This window comes from Ochotona curzoniae, unplaced genomic scaffold (genome assembly GCF_017591425.1).
Source record: "Ochotona curzoniae isolate NIBS_2020 unplaced genomic scaffold, NIBS_Ocur_1.0 contig_2692, whole genome shotgun sequence".
Classification (NCBI taxonomy): Eukaryota; Metazoa; Chordata; class Mammalia; order Lagomorpha; family Ochotonidae; genus Ochotona; species Ochotona curzoniae.
The window spans coordinates 2,209,874-2,230,862 of NW_024465556.1; the positions used below are offsets into that span (position 1 = coordinate 2,209,874).

The window sequence follows — 20,989 nt, forward strand, 5'->3', positions numbered from 1 at the left end:
GTATTTCAAGCTGCACGAGATATCAGAGGGCTGTTTTTCTAAAGGAGCCGGGGACAAGGTTTGTGTGTGTATTTGCTTTGATGATTAGAGTTTATATAAAATTTGAAGATGAAATACCATCTGTGACTTTTAAATTAGGGTGTTTAAGCTCCCTCAGATAAGAGGTATGAAATGACGTGCTACTCCCATCCCAGCACATGATGCATAGGTTTTTTTGGTTAGGCAAACACAGTGGTTTGCCTAAGTAGAAAACCATGACTAGCAGACCATGGATGTTCAATAGAGGGAAATCACAAAATTTTCATGTAGTTCAAGCTAAGCTGTAAGCATTACAACACGCCCCTTGTATTAGAGAATCTGGCAGGGCCAAGCTTCCAGCTTTTTGAGCAGCTGTTTTCCCCTAGCCTGTAAAAGTCTTAAGATACTCAGAGTAATAGTTGATGTTTTGGCCAGTTGCTAGGTGATATATAAAATTTTATTTCACTCTTAATTTGTACCATTCCCCAACAGCTCAAGTATGCTTTTCCTTGTCAGTAATCAAGTGTTTCTGGTAGATTATTTAAAACAGCACGTCATCTGAGCACTGTAATTCTAGTCATGCTCAAATACAGAGGCTGATTTCATTCATTCTGCAGAATTTATCTTGTGTCGGCTATGTGTGAGGTGCCATTTTGGGCATTCGGCTAGTTCATTGTCTTTGCTCTACTATTTAATTTATGTAATTCATATTTTGAGTAGATTATTCATTAACATGATTCAAAATGCAAACATTGTGGGAAAAATACAGTACTGACTTTTGCAGCCCATATATCTCTCTCATATATATCTATATATATGAGAGAGATAGTATATATATATATTAACAGAGGACACGTCCTTTTCAAAGAAAAAGGATGAAGAGAGAAATTCACACAAACGCTGATAAGTTGTAATTTTGCTCTTGTAGCTCCCTCCAGGTTAGGGAGCCAATGCATTTGGGGAGTGTGTGTGCTTGTGCATGTGCGTGCGCACATGTACTGAGGGTTCTTGGACCCTGGGTAGAGAGTGACTAAAGGAAATCTTGAAAGTTTCCTGGAGCATGGCTTTCATTTCTTATTTCAGTGTTAAGGAAGGCAAAACTGCACAGTTTCCTGGTCTGGGCAGGGTTGGTGTTCAATTGTGTCCCCAGCTGTAACACATAATGAGTCATCTCAGGAATTTTGTAATAGATGCAGAATGGGAGGCAGCATGGAAAGGAAGGCTTGGCAGGAAAACTGCTGTTGTTCCTTAGTTATGTGGCAGGGTGGAGAGAGCGGACGTTGAGCCTGGGAACAGAGGACAGGTCAAGATCACCGCGGAGCCTCCTGGGTGTAATATTTGACCCATCCTCTTATACTTGCTAGCCCCAAGGGGAAAATAAGGTTCTTAATACTAATGGCCATCTAATGCTAGTTCTTGAAGTGTGCCTCATTTTTTTTTTAAGATTTGTTTTATTTTTGTTGGAAAGTCAGATATACAGAGAGGAAGAGAGACACAGAGGAAGATCTTTGTCCAATGGTTCACTCCCCAGTGGCTGCAATGGCTGGAGCAGAGCAACCTGAAACCAGGAGCCAGGAGCCTCTTCTGAGTCTCCCAAAAGGGGACAGGGTCTCAAGGCTCTGGGCTGTCCTCAACTGCTTTCCCAAGCCATAAGCAGGGAGCTGGATGGGAAATTGGACCACTGGGATTAGATAAGCACCCGTATGGGATCCCTACACGTGCAAGGTGAGGACTTTAGCCACTAGGCTATGTCATTGGACCTGGCGCATCTTTTGTAAAAGATATACTTATTTATTTGACAGGTGGGGTGGGAGAAGAGAAGAATCTTTCACCCACTAGCTAGTTCATTTACCAAATGGCTGTAATAGCTATACTGGGGCAAGACCATCGTGGTTGGCCACAGGGGTGGTAGGGGCCTGTGTACCAATCCAGGTACATCAGCAGGAAGCTAAACTAGATGCCAGTTAGACAGGAAGTCCAACCAACATCGCCAGTGCCAGCTTAACACATTCTGCTGCAGTGCCAGCCCCAGTGTGCCTCATTGTAAGAAACTGAAAATATAGCATGAAGGTATCAGGGTTTGGGGACAGTGATAACATTTCCTGTGTGGGCGAGTTCAAGGCTTTGAAGCCTACTGTTGGGTTCTGTAAGTTTGTGACCTTGAATGTCTTGCTTCTCGGGACCTGGGTTTTAGCCTCTGATTGCTCTGCATCTCACAAGTTTGTCCAAAACATGAAAGGCAAGGAAGTGATGGACCCTCCCTCTCACAGGCAGGATACAGTGTGCTGAGAAAAGAACTTGGACTCCTGACTCTTCCCCAGCCATCTGCCTGAATTGCAGTGTAGGCTTCTAAACATTGAGTGCTGTTCCAACTCATGCAGCAATCACCTGGGCTAGTCATTCTCATCCTGGTCTGGAAAACGAGCAGTGAGTTCCATCTGTCCAATTGGTTTATGAACTAAACCGAAGTTCATTTTAACTATTGTTTCTTTGGTGTTGAAAAAACGTAAATGACTGTTTAACTTCCTGGGCTCCAAAGTGTGGATGCTTGAAGAACTAGGCTGGAAATGACAGTGTCCTGTAGCGAAAAGTATTTGATTGCTTAGTTGCTTCAACACATAATGATGCTGTAATTGCCATTTAAGTTACATGAAGTCATAGTGCAGTCAACTTGATTATATCTCATGTTTATAAATAATGACATAGCTTTCAAAGTTGAGGTCAAATCCACAAAGGCTATGTAGCAACAAATCATGTATTCTGGTGGGGGCATATTTAAACATTTAACATGCCTCTCTAGATTTTTGTGTTTTTTTTTTTAATTTCCTGGTTTCTGAAGTGTTAAAATTAAATTTTAGAAGGAAGGGTTCTTTTGTCATTGTTTTTACTACTGTAAGTTGGGTATTGTGTAATTGCCCCCCTAAGGATCTAAATAGCAACAGAACTGCAGAAGGAAAGTTTTTGATGTCCTGTGTTACAGCCTAAAAATCCCTGCAAGAATGAGTAGTGATTTTGTCAGAGCAACCAAAGAAGAACTTCCTGTGGCATGGAGAGGGGTTCAGCCCTGACATTATGTGATTAATGCACTGGGAATCAAGTCTGAGCGCCTTTCCTGTTCTCTAACTCTAATTAGAAAACCTGTTTGTCCAAGGGAAAGATGAGATAAGGTGTAAGAGAGGAGTTATTGGCTCGCCCTCAGCTGGTGTTCTCCCAGTTCCTCCCCACCATTTCATTGTAATCATTCCACTCCCAGAATGCCCCAAGTCACCCTCCTTCCCGGGTCTCAGAATCCTTGATCTTAGTTCATATTACTTATTTTGTGAAAAAAGTAATAGCTCAAGTACTGATTATGGTTGATTTCATGCAATGCTTAGAAATTTCAGGCACTGAGCACTTTACATGTACCATTTCATTTAATATTCATAACAGTTTTATGAACCAACTTCACAAATAGGTTTGTTTTTATAATGCACCAAATGAAGGAGGATCAGGGAAGTTACACTTGCCCATGGTCACATGGTACAAAGTGGAAAACTATACATAGGAACCCAAAGCTACTGGCTTCTGAAATCTCTGAGTCTGAACTTTACAGCTAGAATATGTGTCATTGGTCAACCTTCCTATGTCCCAGAGTCATGTTTGCAAACATAACTCTCTGAAATTACCAACTTAAACAAGGGATCGAGCTTACTGTGACAGAAATAAGACAGATGGGCAGCATGGCCGCTTTGATGTGATCTCTGAGTGGAACACAGCATCGCTTCTGGAATATTGTTGCCAAAAATATACAACCTAGATCTAATCGTGAGAAATCATGTGAGTTGCCTAAGTTGAGAGACAATATACTAGTAGTTCACTACCGTCAAAGTTTCCTGGAGGCAAGGAAAGGCACAGGAACTTTTGTAAGTTAGCAGAGTCTGAAGAGACAGAGCAAAATGATTGTGGAAATAGAAGAAGGATATTCGGGGAGAGAATGGGTAGCATGCAGATATGTGATAGGTTATTTAGCTAGCAGTATTATAACATTGATTTCCTGGTTGAATGTCACCTTAACCCTATGAAGTTACTATTATGTATTCCTATTTTAGGATGAGGAAACAAGATGAGAGATTAGGTAATTTACCCCAAATTGCACAGATGGTAAATTGAAGAAAGAAAGAGGAAAAATCTCAGGTATTTTTAAGTTTGTAGACTGGAAAGTCTAAAAATATTAGTGGACTGGGTACTTTCCTCAGAGATAACCATCTTCTTACTCTAATTATCAGTACTGTTCGTGGGGAGCCCACCATCATACTCAGCCCCACTTAGGCCCTGCCTGCTAATGCTGTCACCTCGGGGTTCAGGTGTCTGCCCACGAATGGGGTATCGGGATACTGTCTGTGCCCGACTCATATCCGTGCTTTCATGGCTTTGTCACTGAGGCAGAGCCTTTTCCCATTAGACAGTCTTCACTTTATTCTAGGAAAAAAGATGACCTTGTGCCCATGAGAAAGAAAATTCTTATGTGTATTTTTAAAAGACTAATATTAATAGAGAATTCTTTTATTTAAGGCAATTTAAAAAACTATATGGAGCAGTACAAATCAGTGCTTTCTATATGTGTATGTGTTTATCAAAGAAAATAAAAAGCATAACCTGTTGTGCTTTTTCAGATAATTTTTCACAGCTTTAGCTGCCAAATTATGAGCACTGTGCTTATCTCTTTTATGCTATCCAGCTTTCCCACACTTTTCCTTATTATGATTGGTATGGTTATACATATAAAATATATACTGTTTAATTCAAAAGATACAAGACAACAGCCATTTTTTTTGGCTGTTTAAAGATTTATTTTTGTATTCAAAAGACAGAGTTGGAGAGATTGAGAGGCGAGAGAGAAAATCTTCCGTTCTATCTGCTGATTCCCTCTCCAAATGGCAACAACCGCGGGATCAAGGAGCTTCTTCCAGGTCTCTCTAACGTGGGTGTGGTGGCCGGAGTAATTGGGGCATTCTACACTGCTTTCCCAAGCACATTAACAGGGAGTTAGGTTGCAAGTGGAGCAGCTGGAACTCAAACCAATACCCATATGGGATGCTGGAACCATAGGAGGCAGCTTTACGCTTAGTCCCCATTGTTTTGCTTTCTTAAGGATTTGATAGTTTGATGGGTCTGGCGCAGTGGCCTAGCAGCTAAAGTCCTCACCTTGAATGCACTGGGATCCCATATGGGCACCGGTTCTAATCCCAGCAGCTCCACTTACCATCCAGCTCCCTGCTTGTGGCCTGGGAAAGCAGTCAAGGGCGGCCCAATGCCTTGGGGCCCTGCACCCACATGGGAGACCTGGAGGAAGTTCTTGGCTCCTGGCACAACACCGGCCATTGTGCTCACTTGGGGAGTGAATCATCAGATGGAAGATCTTCCTCTCTATCTCTCCTCCTCTCTGTATATCTGACTTTGTAATAAAAATAAATGAATCTTTTAAAAAAAGATTTGATAGTTTGAAAAAATACTTTGTAGATTATGTCAGACCAAAAGAGAAAAATGCAAGTTTTAAAATAAAATCCTGTTTAAACTTTAAGATCCTGACGACAGAAGTCCTTTAAAATGTTGAGATTAAAAAAGAAGAAGAAGAAAAAGGAAGTGGATCCTTAGACTGGATTCATCTCTAAACAATTTAATGATTATTTTTGTATACTGTTTTGGGTATAGTGGAAATGGAGCTTTAGATTGACTATCAAATATCAGATCACATCCTGAGCCTGTGTGTCCTCATCTCTAAAATGGGTATAATATACTTAAGCAAAATTTTTGCAAGAAATTTTAATAATTAAAAAAGCAGCAACACAAGATTTCAATATTTTTAAAGTAAACTTTGCTTTTCTTAAGAAGAAACCATTTTATCCTTGTTTATGATTCCTGAAGCTAATAGGTGTCTGAAGAGGGCTTCTAAACCCTCTGACCCTTGCTAAATTGGTTTGTGTGTGTTCAATGTTTCATCTAAATATGGAAAATGAATTGCAGGGAGCCAGGACGTGGTATCAACTCATATGTTCTGTTGCTATTTTTACTAATTTATTATTCCTGGGACCACTTGATAGTACTAGAAGCTCATAAAATGAAGCCCAGAGTGTCAGGCCTGAGAAGTTTCATTTCATAAGACCAGAACTATTTTAGGCACTGTTTTTGAGAGGATCTGTAATTTAGATTTGTGTGCTAAATTTAGTCTGTCAGCTGGCCAGTTCCTTGCTCTCAGTTTCTGTTTATATTAGAGGATTGTGTGTGTGTGTGTTTTGGGGGAGGGCATCCAGCTTTGAAACAACTGTTCGTGTTTATAGTCTGTTTTACTGACCATGAAGTACAATATGTGCTTTTTAATAAATTTTAAACTATGGAAGGATATGTGGTTTTTAAGTTGACGTGAGTAGCACGTATCAGTTTAGTATATAGACCTAATTTCTTACTGTCTGAGCACTTAATATTTGACAATGAGTATCTTAAAAAGTGCTATGCATTTATTACTTGTAAACTTGCTTACAGTTAACAGTGTAGACTATCACTTGTGTTTCTTCATATCCCTCAACTTTTTACAAGAAGATGGCTCTATAGTTGATGGCCCTTTCCCCTTGATTGTGTTGTGCCTATGATGTTTTTACTGCCTGTGACATGAGAGGTCATAGGACAAGAGGGTCTGTCCTATAAGCCTGTCACTGGTTCAGCTCAGATCTTGAAAGAAAGATTTCTTCTTGTGTCCAGTGTGGGTGATGCTTCTGAAGAGCACCTAGACACCCCTGGGAAACCTTGTCACCTAAGTCCCTGTACGACTTAGGGCCACCGAGCTTCCAGAGTGTTACTGACAGGGGAAGGAGCTCTTCTCTGGGCCTCACTTGCTTTCTGTTTTCCTTACATTTTGCTCTTGCCATGATTGCTGCTGCCAGCAAGATTTGGGCAGATCCCAAACAATACAGGTGTCCACAGAGGGTGGCAAGTGGAAATCCCAAGGAGAAAGTGAATTCCATGACTTCCTTGCAACCATTCCTGAGGGCCACTTACTTTAAGATGAATATCCTTCACTGTGGTCTTGAACATTCTTAGACAGTCTTCTTGCCCTTCTTCTGATTATGTTTTATCCTGTTCTAATTTTTACTGTTTAGAAAGCCAAGAATTATAGGTAGGTAATTATGTATAAATTTAAACAGGTGAAACTCCCTTACCGTCTCTGATTGGCTTTCTTTGTTCTTGTCTACCCAACCTGTGGATGTGTATTTTTCTAGACTTCTTATGTTTACATACATGCATGCAGACACATAAATGTATATGACCACAGCTGTAATAAATACATTAAGATATTTCTGTATTACAGACATGTTTGTATGTATGAGTACACCTCCTTCTTTGAAATGACTGCATGCTATTCTCTTGAAGATCTTTTTGTCCAATGACTTGGGTGGTTAATGCAGAGAATTGTGGAAGATACAGCATATCATAAACTGAGAAGTGAGAAAACAAGTTAGGAGTGTGACACGTGCATGTCTGTATCCAGGCCTTAATAAGTGACAAATAAGTAGAGATAGATAATTTTGATATCATGTCACTCAAGTGTATCTGTGTTTCTCATATTATTCCTGCCAATGTCACAGTCACTAGTAGAGATTAATGAATAACTCATCTCGAAAGGATGTTGAAATTAAACCTCCAGAAGTTTTTGAGAAGTATCTGAGAGGTCCTGTATTTAGGTTGAATAACCTCCATATGTGATATGCTTAAAAATCTGATTAGATGGAACCAGTGCTTAGGTACATCAGGTAAAAAAGTCACTGATTATAGCACCCACATCCCACATGGTAAGTTTGAGTCCCAGCAGCTCCACTTTCAGTGCAGCTCTCTGGTAATCCAACTGAGAAAGTAGCAGGTGATAGCCTGCGCACTTGGATCCCTGCACCCATGTGGGACACCCGAAAGAAATTTTGGCCATTTGGGGAGTAAACCACTGGGTGCAAGACCTGTCTCGTCACTACCCCTCTCTCCTTCTCCCTACTCTCTCCTTACTTTTCTCTCCTTCTCTCCTTGCCCCCTCCTCAGTCTGCACCTCTGCCTTTCAAATAAAAAAATCCAATTAGATATCACCAAGGAAGATTTTGATAGCTTTGAAAAGCACAAGGATTTAATTTTAGGAGATGAGATAGCTGTGTATACAATTTTAGAGGAATAAACCCTCAAGTCTTTTCATCATTATGGAAATATAAAATAATAAATTTTATTGGAATAGGTTTAGTTTTATATTGTAGCATTGATTCTGGATTGTTTCCTTTGCAAAAAATAAAACCAGGAGAACCTTTCTGACCTTCCCTTTTAGTATAAGAATTGGATAGCTCTTTCCTTTTCAATGTTTAAGAAATTACGTTGTTAGACTAAGAGGGCTCCTGGGTGCTTTCCTCTGCTGAAGCAGTCTGAACAGTGAAGAAATGGTATAATTAAAGGAAATATTGTTTCTTATCCAAAAATTATTAGCTGTGGTTTGAGATTTTTTTTAAATTTATTTTTATGAAATCTCAAAGCAGTTTTTCAATACTCATTTTAAAGGTGGGGAAAGTAGATTTTTAAAAAGTTTTATTCATTTATTTTGAAAAGGCATATTTACAGAGAGAAGGAGATACATAAAGATCCTTCATCTGCTGGTTCACTCCCCAAGTGACCACAATGACCTGAGCTGATCTGAAGCCAGGAGCTTCTTCTATCTCCCACAGGGTGCAGGATCCCAAGCAGGTAGGCCATGTCCAGCTGCTTTCCCACGTGCATCAGCAGGAAGCTGAATTGTAAGAGAGCATCTGGGACTTGATGCCCATATGGCATGCTGGTACCACAGGTGGCAGCTTTACTGTTGTGCCACAGCACTGGCCCTCTTCTGTGAGCTTTCATAACCTAAGTACTTTCATATATTCAAAGCCTTTGAAAATGTAAAACTAGCTTGGGTTAATACAAAAGAAGGAAAAAACAGCCTTAATTTTGCTTGTTCAAATCTCTTGTCCATTTTAAAAACTTCTGTACTTCTGTTATGCGTTTTGTTAACTGATTTTATGAGATCTTATATAATTTTCTACAATCCATCCATCATCATTGACTAGTTCCGTGATTCTAATTTTGTTGCTTTGCATTCTTGTCATGGGTGCCAAAAAAAAGTCTTGTTAAAATTTCATATAAAAACAATAGTCAGTATTTACAGTGATGGCCTCTGGGTAAATCCTTCTGGTAAAGTGTGTTCTCTTTAATGTTTACTCCTTGTGCTTGGCAGTCTTGTGAGAGTGCAGGATAACTCAAACATGTATTATGTTTGCATGAAAAATTCAAGATGGTCACACTGCTACTTATAGTCACTGGATATACGTTAAAACCACACAGGTACAGTGGAGGGAGCACCAATTGATGGCTCAGAAAACAGGGATTTGGTTCCTTGTGATTGCATTACTTAATGGTGTTCTTGGGCCCAGGACATCTGCTGGGCGTTATCCACAAGATCCATTTGACCTGGAGATTTGGTTCTGGGAGGAGTAGTGTTGTTTCAATGACTTTGTGCTGCCCCCTGGTGGGTGATGTACCTTATTCCACACCTGATTGCAGTCACTTCACAGCCTGTGTAACCACTTTGAGGCTAGGGAGTGTCCCTTCTGTTCTCTGAGCTTTACTACAAGCAGCCCTCAGTCACTGGATAAAGAGGGTCAGAAAACGTGGACCATGAACATTTGGGAGAGAGCTATACTCACTTCCTTGAAATCCTGGGAGGAGATGATGGAGCTGTGAATGATGGGAACATGGCTCGACCAGAGTGCCTCTAGCATGTGAGCAAAAGGTTGAACTTTTCAGTTAGGAATTTACATTTGGAGAGAATTGAACTTGATTTTTCCTATGTAGGCCTGTGAAGTGTTGCTAATTTTGAAACATAGTGTTAGTCCCCAGGGTCATGTTTCTTAAATTAGATTTGCTTTTACCTCAGTGAGTTAAATTTATTTCTGTTAGTGTCACTTAGAAGACATTTTGTCAGTGGGAAGCCTTTAGGTACCTAGTTAGTGGTCATTCCTGATCCTCGGTGGTTAAAATCACCTAAAGGGTACATAGTATTTTTTTCTATTACTCAAGAAATATTGTTGTTTCTTTTCAGCCTTGTGTCAATCTGTTACCAGCACTAGGAAGTTTCCAATTTTTAAACCCAAAAGTGTAGTTGAAAATAGTTGCTTTTCTTTGTTAGATATGGTGATGGGACATCCAAATCAGTGATAAGGTTAACTGGCAGCTCACGCACTGTGCCACAATGCCTGCCCCAGTTCCTAGATGATTAAAGTGACCTTGTTTTTGAGTGAAAATAATCAATATGTATCTGATCAACAATTTCTGATTGCATCTGAGTAGCAACAGCACTTTGTTAAAGAAGTAATGTAGAGAGTAAAATTTAAAACCTTGTAGGATTTTTTATGGTGTTATGAGAAAAGGGAAAAAATACTTGAAACCTAAACGTCTTTTGAAAATGCAGAACATATGTAAACTTTATAGTATTGTTCTCATCATTTATGAATTATTGCAGAGACAGCATTACCTCTTAAAAGCTTTTGATTGAAAGTACAATTTAAATTCCATTTTCTGATAGCAGGAACATTGTCTTTCATGTTAAATTCCTATTGCTGTATGTGGCTGGAGCTAGAAATTACAGTAACAAAGTGAAGAACAGGGATTGGAAGATGTGCTGGGGGTGACACAGGAAAACACTCCAGGGTGCTGAAGAGCAGGAGGCAGGCTGGAACATTCCTGCAGGTCTCTTTGTTTTCCTGTTTACTTTAAAATGGCTAGGATGAGCTGAAATAGAAAAGGGTTTTGTATTTTCAGTCACTGCTTGAACACTGATGATGAATGTTCAATGTGGCAATTCATGTCTCCTTTAGTTCTGAGACATTTTCTTAAATGACTTCTTAGATTATTTTTAGATTAAAAGATTTCCAAATCTTTGGGGCTTTTCCCCTCCTGTACTCTGCCGTTCAGATACTGAAATTCCTAGATAACTTCTTAAATAGTCATTTCTCTCAATTTTGCTGCTTCTGTTCTACTTTCTAAGAGATTCTTTTCAACTTTTTTTTCCTGTTGATTCTTTACATTCTTTTTCCTTCCTTAGGTATCACCTAGTTTTTGTTGCATATCTAACTCCTTAGAAATGCATTTCTTCCATTTTTCAGTGGCTTTGTTTTTTCAGTCTCTGGTTTTTCTATGAATTACACGAGCTTTTTATAATGTTTGGCTTTGAGTTTAAGTTATGATTTTCGTTATCTTTTGAAGTAAGCGTCTGGAATGCTGTTGGGAAATTCTCTGCATTTGGGGGAGCATGTATATATGGGTTGCAGCATGAGACCATCAGTGTTCTGTGCTTTTTTCTCTGGAAGTGATCATATGTGCCCATTGTTGGTGAGGGAAGTCCTACTTACCCATCTGTTTGCAATGTGTACCCTTGTTTTCAGTGCAGAAGCCCTGTTTCAGTGATGTTAGATGTCTCCGATCAGGAGACTGTCTGCTTGTCTTTGTGGAAAATCAACCGAGATCTTCTCTAGTGTGGAGCAGGGACAGCTGCCCAGCTGTGAGGAGGGAGGATTGAGAGGTACCTTCTTAAATGGTTTCTCAGACAGTTCTGTTTTTAGCTCCAATTAAAAACTTACCAGATTCCACCAATTCCCCCTTTACTTAATAAGGATCCTGTTACATAAATCCTGTTAGGTCCTGTTTTTTTCCCCTCTGCTGGCTTGGGGTCTGTTTCTCTGAGGGCTGCAAGGTCACTTGTTGCTAGTCCATCTGTTTACCCACTTCTGAAGCTCTTTTCTGTTGTCTCTTCTATTCACAATGCCATATTTGTTTTCATGTTGTTTCAGAATTTTCAGAGGTAGTGTATGTCTTTTTTGAAATCTGATTCCTGCTTTGGTGGATTATATTCAGTTTTGTATTTCTTTCTCCCCCAATAAAGAAAATAGGGTGCTGGATTGCCCGGCATCTTTGCTGTCTGAAGAAGTAGTCAGTTGCTGTTGGAGTTAGTACTGGTCTTTCCTCCATAATGACATTCCTTTCGGTTTTTGCTCTTGGATCTTTTCTCCTGAGCTATCAGTGGGTCACAGGCTACAAGAGAAACTAGGATCTTCCTGTTCCGTCTTTAAACGCGCTTGGCTTATTGTATCTTTTTAATGATGTTTTATCTTTATGGGTTTATTGCTTATTTTACTTCACTATTATATTTATTTATAAGTCTTCAAATCATATTCTTTAAATCCATAGTTTCTTAAACTTCTTGTTTGTCATGTCTGCCAAGTCTCCCTCCTGGCGGGTCATTTCTTCAGGGGACTTAATTTGCATCTGTCTGCTAATCCTCGGCAGGGATTGCTTTTTGTATGGGAGTCCTGTGGGCTTCTGCCTGCTGGGGTCTAGAAGGAGCATTTTTGCATTTACATTAATTTCTTGTATTGAAAATCTCATACCATGTTGTTGCCTTTTGACTCTATATTATTGTGTACCTAAGTCATCAGTCCATTTTTTTTTTCTAATTTTAAAGGGATCTTTCTTTTATTCAAGAGTCTTAGTACTAATTTCATTCTAGAAGCTGGACGCAAGTTCCTGTTTCCTGTTCTGGCTGGAATCTGGTGATATCATCTTTAATTACTGGGGTTCAAGGTCCCTTTAGACCCTAAGTGTTCACTTCTGTCTTTCCACTTTGCCTTTTAGATTATTCTCCTTTGATGCACAAAACTCCTTTATCTTAAAGCTGATTGCGGTATTAAATTTTGAGTAACCACGTTTTATGGAGGTTTTTTTTGTTTTTTGGGGTTTTTTTTTTTACAAGTATTTATTTGAAAGGTAGTTACACACAAAGTACAAGGAGATAGAGAGAGAGACCTTTCATTTGCTCACTCTCCACATGGCCCAGGAGCCAAGGTTGGGTCAGGGTGGGGCCAAGAGCCTGGTGTTCCATCCAGGTTTCCCACTTGGGTGGCAGAGACTCAAGCACTTTAGCCATCCCCTGCTTCTTTTCCAGGCACAATTACCTTTAATTATGCTTTCCCAGAAACTTTGTGAGGTACCCTCATAGGAAGAAAACTAACAAGGTATGCAGTAAATGCTTTTAGAGGGGAACAGATGAACCTCATGGGTAAGGGTTTAATACATGCCCAGAGCTCAAAGGGAAATACTCAAAGGTAAAGGTAAAGGCATTGGGGCCTGGCCCAGGATCCTGACCATTGTCCCTAGAGCTGAGGGAGTCGCTAGAGGTGTTGAGTATCAAGCAAGGAGCTGGGATTAATGCACCAGAAAAGCCAACTGAGAGCAGAATGCCAGTGGATTATGACTGAACCAGGCTGGAAGCAGAAATTGAAAGAAGCAGATGTGTATGGGAAAGGGGACACAAATTGGAGAGAGCTTTTAGGGTGGGATTTCCAGGAATTTGTGACTGATTAGATAGAATGGGTGGGATACTGAGTGGAGCTGCAAAGTGGCAATGCATGGGCCACATTCAGTTAATGTCTTTTTGGTTTATTGTTGTCACTTAGGAACTCAAATTATAACTGCCTTGGGTATGCTTTGTGGTATCCCCCTTTTACTGCCCTCACCTTTCCATGTTCTCTGTGACCAGCTTGACTTGCAAGCCCGGTCCCTGAAAGAATCTGAATTTGAGAATTTGGTGGAATGAACTCTGGGCAGTCTTTTTGTCCTTGGTTTGGCATGGTTTGGTTTAGTTTTGTTTCATTTGGTTTATATCTGCTTGCTCTGAAAGTGTGGAAAGACAAAGATGAATAAGGATTATGAGAAAGATAAGGCAAAGTGACCTCATTTCTCTCTTGTGACACTTGCTCTGTCACCATCTCCAACTTCCAGTTGCTGCCTCCACTCCACTCTACTCCCAGGCTCTTGTCCGGTCACTGTTGGATTTTCTTAAGGGAAGGGAATAAAAGAGCAAGAGTTGGAACTTTTTCTTCTATTGTGGCTTTGAGTAATCCCCATTATTTTGTGCCTTCTAAATTCCCCATCAGATATCTAATATTTATCTTTTTCAGCTCTGCTGCAGTTCAGGACAATGTCACCTGAGGCCACTGCTGACAGACCCTAAAAGCCCATAATTGGAATTTGTGCAGAACAGCAGGCAGAAACATGGAGCTCAGGCTTTACCTAAACCATTTGACTTCCCATGACAAATTCAGAGGCATATGCAATCTTGTTGTTCCAGTCATAAATGAGCAGTAAATCAGAAGAATTTTAGCTCTCATTTTTAAAACATTAGAATAAAAGGAAGAAACAGAATGTCATGCACTGGAAATGAAGAGTCTGCATTAGTCTTTCCCAAGCTTCTCTGGTTAAACCAGATTAGCTCTGTGCACATCAGCTCATGGGAGAGTTCATGGGATTTGGAAACACTGACTGTACTCAAACATTCTTGAGTGCCGCTAAAAAGGTCTGTGTCCAAGTTCTGCAGATTAACTAAGCAAATATTAAAATAGTCCTGCTGCTTTCAGACCCTGAGAGCCAGTTGATCTGATGAATGAGAATAGATTATCCTCAGAGTGAAATCCCATGGTGAAACTGTCATGATTAGTTGTCAGTGGAGCTTGCCAAGTTGTCCTTATGGTAAAGACAATAGAAATAACTTTCCAGTATTTTTTTTTGTTCCTACTTTGCAGTAACATGGATGAATAGATGTGGAAGAAAATCTAAGTGATAGAAGAGTTGTAATTTTGATGTCTGGTGGTTTTCTGGGAATGTGTAATTCTGAAATTACTTTATGCCCTTGGATTCAGATTGCAACTTTATCTTTGTTGCAAATTGGCATTACTTCTTGGACCCATTATTGAAGGGTTTGGGAAACCAATTATTCAGAAAGGTCAAAGGTTCCCATCATTATAGAAATCTGCAAGCCCACTTCATGTTTTTAAAGAAAGCAGGTGTAGGGAATGCTAATTTTTATTTTTTAAGTTCAGCCTAAAAGTTTAAAAATAGAACATGCTAGTAAGAACACCATGCCTTCCCCCACCTAGGATAATTAACATGTTTATTAGAGAAGTAGGAAATAATGGGAAAAAGACAAAACTGTGTGTGATCTTACTGCTCAAAGCTAACAGCTAAGAAATTGATATATATAGACTTCTGGACTTTCCTTTATGATACTTATAACAGGAGTTTACAAACAAAGGTACTGTTTTTTCTAATCTGTTTAGTCACTTAACAAAAGTATAAATATTTATCTCTGCAAATACAAAAACGAAGCATTCTGTTGTGTAGTGGTATTTCAATTACCACTGAAAAATTTTGGGGTTGTTTTGTATTTCATACTCTCAGAAGCAATTAGAGCTAGGAATTGACAGCTGATTTCTTGTCATTATGTCTATTGTGCCAGCCAGAATTCATATCCTTCCCTCTGGAACATTGAAGGATGATATAATCCAGAGTAGTGCCTGTTGCTGGGGAGAGCATAGACAGGGAGACTACAAGTTAGGTAATGCAGAGAGCAATTGCAGAGAGGGTGTATATTTCAGATATTGCAAAATCTGAGTATTAAACATCATTATGTAAGAGGAAGAAGAAGGAAAAATTTAGGTGTTGCAAAACCTTAAGTATTAAGCATTATTAAGTAAGGTGTGGCGGAGAGCAAACGGCGTATCACATGAGGCCTCATAGCCAAAATGTGCACATTTCATAAAGCCCTTCTTATGTCTAAACAAAGTAGGTCAGCATGCACTTAGCTGAAGGAGCATGTTCCATACACAATGATTTTTATTTGTTAACCAGAAAAGAACTGTGGAATTGTGAGCACAGCATGTAATAGCAAATCAAAATAAAGGGCAATTTAAAGGTTAGAGCATCAAAACTAATCTGGAACTTCCCCCACTACTGAGTGAAGTAAATGTATAGAGCTTCAGCTTTAATTATGTGGTTGTTACTGTATCCATTTGTGTTGCTGAGGTAATATAGTGTGCTCTATTTGAATTAGTTCTTCAAATGCCAAGTAACAAATTCACAAGCTGATTAGACTAGTTTGGAGAAAGACGTCTGGGAGCAATCAAAATTAAAATAAAGAATCAAATATTTTCCTCACATTTCAATGGGCTACGTTGTCTTAATAGGTAAGTTAGCCTATTGTTGATTTTTATAGAGGGTTCTAGTAAATGTATAGACTTTTATCTGAAATTGAAGCTTTAACAAAAGGTCAGATAGGATGTCTCATCCTAATACAGCATTGATTCTTGATTTTTATTGGATTCTACCAGAGTGCCCACAGGTAGTTTCATATTGTAAAATATAAGCAAAATGTTAATGTCAATAAAATTTTGATCTTGCCTTAAATTTCTCAGACAGCAGTTAGAGTAAACGCGTATGTGTACCCTGTGTTACTTTGGCCTTTGCTGCTAGAGATGAGACATGAGAAGTGGAAAGTTGCATTCCCTGTAACTCTGCTTGTAAGACTTCTGCTTGTGAGATGCCAGCTTCCTGCTTTTATTTGCCACTATTAGCATTGAGAAATCTCTGACCAGCTGGTAGTGTTTGCTTAGCATCATACCTTAAAAAATTATATACACTCAATTCTTAATTTCCTGGCACCCATTTCAAAAGTCCTTTTGATCCTCAAGGGAAAAATAAATTTTGTTTAGTATAATCATTTCTTGCATTATTTGTGTATATTCATGTATGCTTTCTAGAACACAGGCAAGTACATGTAAGTTCCCTTAGCTAATGGAATAAGTGGCTGGAACAAGATGTTGGGGTTGGACTATGAGTCAATGATGGAGCAAGCATTAGAGAGGAATTTTCTGAGCAGTTGCTCCGTGAGTAGTTGTGTGGCTTATTTTTTGTTACTCAGATTCTTAGAAACTCATGTTCAGTTTGCAATTAAAACAATAGATTGTAGTTAACACAACACCATATATGATTTGTACACAGGGCCAGGTAAGAAGAGAATAGATTCTTTTTGAAAGGATAAACCCAGTGGAGTTCCAGGCTGCTGGGTTTGGCTCAATGTAGCCATATAAGGAGAGAACCAGCAGAAGGAGTGTGTGTGTGTGTGTGTGTGTGTGTGTGTGTGTGTGTGTGTGTGTACCTCTGCTCTCAAATAATTACATAATGCTCTCTTTTTAAAAATGGATAAGCAATTGTTAATAAATGATTTATTTAATGATTTTGCTTAATTAATTTTTTCACTGCTTAAAACGATTACTTTAACCTGTGTTTTAGTTTAAAAGATCTCGCTTTGATAATGAAATGTAAGTAGTTCATACAGTATCATGGCACAGTATCTGATGACTTTTTAATGTTAGGACTAAAATATCTATTTTAAGAATTGAAGCCAAATTGAATTGAGTATATTTGTCTTTCACTTGATTGAAGCCAGAAAGAAAATCCTGCTGAGCTGTTAATGAACATGGGCTGCTGTTCCTTCTTTGTATCCTGTATGCCATCTTCATTTTTTAAAAGAAGCCTCAAAACCCCTTCTGTGAAACTGTCAACTGTTGTGTAGCAGAAGAGCTCTGAAACACATCCTGGGTCTCTGTGTAGCCTCAGGACCAACTTTCTGCTGTTTATGAGAATTTAAACAAACTACAGTCTCACTGGACTTCACTGAGTTTATCTCAGAATTATGGATAAGCGAGAATCACAGCATTTCTTGTATATCAAATTCTGTGATATCCTGGAGTAAAGAGAATATGTCTAGGTTTTATTCTTTCAGTCTTCCTGGTTATGAAAAACATATCTAAGAATTTGGTCCATGTGTCATTTTTTAACCTTCTCCCAGTAATAGATTCAAGATGGCTTTTCTGACTGATAATGTTGTGGTTGTTTATTGAACCCAGACTCACATGCAGTGTGTGGAATCTAGGTGTGAAAATAATACTTTGCCTTCACCTTTACTTTCTTTGTTATTGGCTTGTTTGTTTGGATTTTCTTAAGATTTATTTTATTTATTTAGCAGGCAGAGTTATGGAGATTAGAAGGAGAGCAAGAAATTTTCAATCCACTGGTTCACTTCCCAAATGGTTGCAACATTAGGTGCTGCCCCAGGCCAAAGTCAGGAGCCAGGAGCTTCTTCTGAGTCTCCCAAGTGGGCATGGAGGCCCAAGCACCTGGGCCGTCTTACACTGCCTTCCCCCAGCACATTAATGGACAGCTGGATCAGAAGCAGAGCAGCCAGTGTGCATTTGGGATGCTGGCATTGTCACAGGTAGCAGCATTTCGCACTACACCACAGTGCTGGCCCCTTCTTTTGCTTTCTAGAAACACGGCTAGTATGTTGCACATTGGGTTTGTGAGTATAGGAGAACAGCACTGTCTTCTCACCTCCTGCAACTGCATTATCTATGAGAAATCAGTGTGCATCCCTTTATTTCCATACTTCAAAGCTCATGTAATGGCCAGATGTGGTGGCTCAACTGACTGATCCTCTGTGTGCAAGCACCAGAATCCCATATAGGCACAAGTTTGTGTCCTAGCTACTCCACTTTGGTCCCGTTCTCCGTTCATGGCCTGGGGAAGCAACCGAGGAAGTCTCTGACTCCTGGATTCGGATCCGCACTGCCCCAGTTGTTGAGGCCATTTGGGGAATGAACCACTTGGTGGAATATTTTTGTCTCTCCTTTGCTCAGTAAATTCTCCTTTCCAGTAAAAATACAATCTTAAAAAAAAAAAACATGAAATTTGGAAGGCTGTGTGCATTGAAATGGTTAGATTTCACAAATGCACTAAGAAAGTGTCAGCTTCTGTAAATTCTAAATGTCACTGTGGGTCCGATTGGGGATGAGAAAAGAAGTAAGACATTGCAGAGAAAGTTAGATATCTTTGTTGAGGTTATTTACAACTTTTACTCCTATTGCATTTGGATTTTCTCAACAGGAGCATTCTGTGTGGAGGTAGATATGATAGGTTGTCCTGTTTTCCAGAAGACACCAAGGGTCAGAATGGAGCAGTGGTTTTGTAAAGAAGGGAAGTGAGTGAGTTAGGTCTGACAGGGGCCTTGTTGAGAAAGTGTAAATGGAAAAGTCAAAAGGGCTGTCTTGAGGAGGCAAGGATTGATTGGTGGGAGTCATTAGCTTATCTTGATATCTAAACTGCTTGATGGGCTCACTTCAGCAAGATTAGGTGGATGTTTACAGTGACTGCAATGCCAGATGGACTCTTGATACCCTGGGGTAGATTGTCTTCTGTTTGTGTGTGTTTCCCCTTTAAAGCCTGTTATCTCCTGAAAGGAGAGTGTGTGTCTGTTCCTCTCATCAAGGAGAAGTAAAACAGTAGTTTGGCCTTAGTGTGGTATCTTTGCTTCTGAGGTGCTGGTAGTTTCTGTGTGGTCAAGAGAAAAATGAAGAACTTAGACATAAAACCTGTTGAGCTCATTTGCCTTAGACCCTAGTGCTCCACTGAGAATTGTTCTGGCACTTACACACCTCAAGCTGTTGGATATGCCCAACTGAGAAGGATCAGAGGAGAAGCCGTTCCATGCACAACCTTGTGCCAGGACTCCCATTCAGCAAGTCTGTCTTCTCATCATTCACGACTAGTGGCATTTGAAGTGGTCAAAGATTCATTCTAGTTCCGATATTTCCCTATACAAAATGTTCATCTTACTGTCCTTGAACATCCAGGTTGTTTTTAATTAGTTCTACCACAGCAGCATTTAGGCTTGCTTATTGTGTGGGAGACTTTCAGAGATGTTGAGTGTGTGTTGGCTGTATACCTCCTGAGCCCTGGATGTGTGAGTCAGGTGGTGCTGGATCTTGTAGCAGTTTTAGTGTAGTGCTCAGAGGCTCCTGGGGAAGTCTAGACAGGCTCCTCATGACAAGAAGGGGTGCTAAGGAAGAGCATCGCGCTGTGGATGTCCAGCAGGGATAGAGAGGTCACCCAGTTCTTTTGTGGGACTGGACTATCTTTTAAAGCTGTTGGTATCACCGATTGTGTGTCATTTGGATGAAGCAATTTGCAGGAAATGTATTGTCTAACCTCATTCCATAGTTATATTTTGGGGCTTAGTAAGGACCAGCCTGGGATAAAGATATGAGAAAGCCTTGATGGAGTCAATTTGAGAAATCCCAGCAACACTTTCTTTCCTGGAGGGTTTCATTGAGATTTTAACATCCGTTTATGTACTAGGGTTGCCAGAAGAGATTCCAGTATGCAGCTCTTAAGCTTATTTAGGTGTACTTTTTTTTTTAAATCACGTAACATTTTTGATTATTCTGCAAGAACATACTTAGGGAGCCACTGTCATCAATCATTCACAACTCTTAAACCCTGTTTTTATTTTGTAGTTAATACCTTGACCATTTGAAACAAGTTAGCCACGTGGTGATCAGTGTTACTTTCATAGCAAGATGGAGTGGACAGCAGCTGTTGGAAATGATAGTTTGAGGAAGGAAAAGAGTGGTTATGTACACTAGTGGGTTCTCTAAAATTACAGCTTTGAAAACAGGTTGTATTGCTCTGATTTCAGATGTGCTTTCTGAATTAAGTGCTGACAACAACAACCTTGAGAAGGGAACATTGGATGACTTTCCCATTTTACAGATGGAGTAGCTGAAGCTTGCATAATGGGGATACATGGGCTGCTGTGACAACAGAATGGCAGTGTGTCTCCTGTCACACTGTCTCATTCACCATGAAGTTTCATCAGAGTCGGTTTTTCTTATAACCCATTCTTGTTTTTTCATTTTCAGTGATTGTTTATTAAAGAAAACTAGTATAGGGAAAAGTAGAAGTACCCCAAGAGTCACATTAATTTCAGTTAATATTTGATATGTTATTTTCACTTGGTTTATGCAGTATTACATTTATTCACTGTTATTGTGAAAGGGTCACATTTATGACATATTGATATAAATCACATGTGCATTTAAAATTGTGTGAACCCTGCTTTTGAGCAGCATGATGCCTTTTAATTTCTATAATGTTGTTGGTTGAGTATTTTAATAAATAAAATGAACCAGGAATCAGAAACTTCACTTTT

General features: G+C 39.5%; 1 protein-coding gene across 3 annotated transcripts in view; it reads left to right on the forward strand.

The window, feature by feature from the left end:
* The window catches only part of SGMS1 (sphingomyelin synthase 1), an 89,748-nt gene that overhangs the window by 37,176 nt on the left and 31,583 nt on the right, over window positions 1-20,989 (forward strand). The window contains exon 1 of one of the 3 annotated variants that reach the window (XM_040975778.1): window positions 5,502-5,513. The exons of the other annotated variants lie outside the window; for them this stretch is intronic. The gene's annotated coding sequence lies outside the window, so the exon portion shown is untranslated. Of the gene's footprint in view, window positions 1-5,501; window positions 5,514-20,989 lie in introns of those variants that run through there. 3 annotated transcript variants of the gene reach the window in all.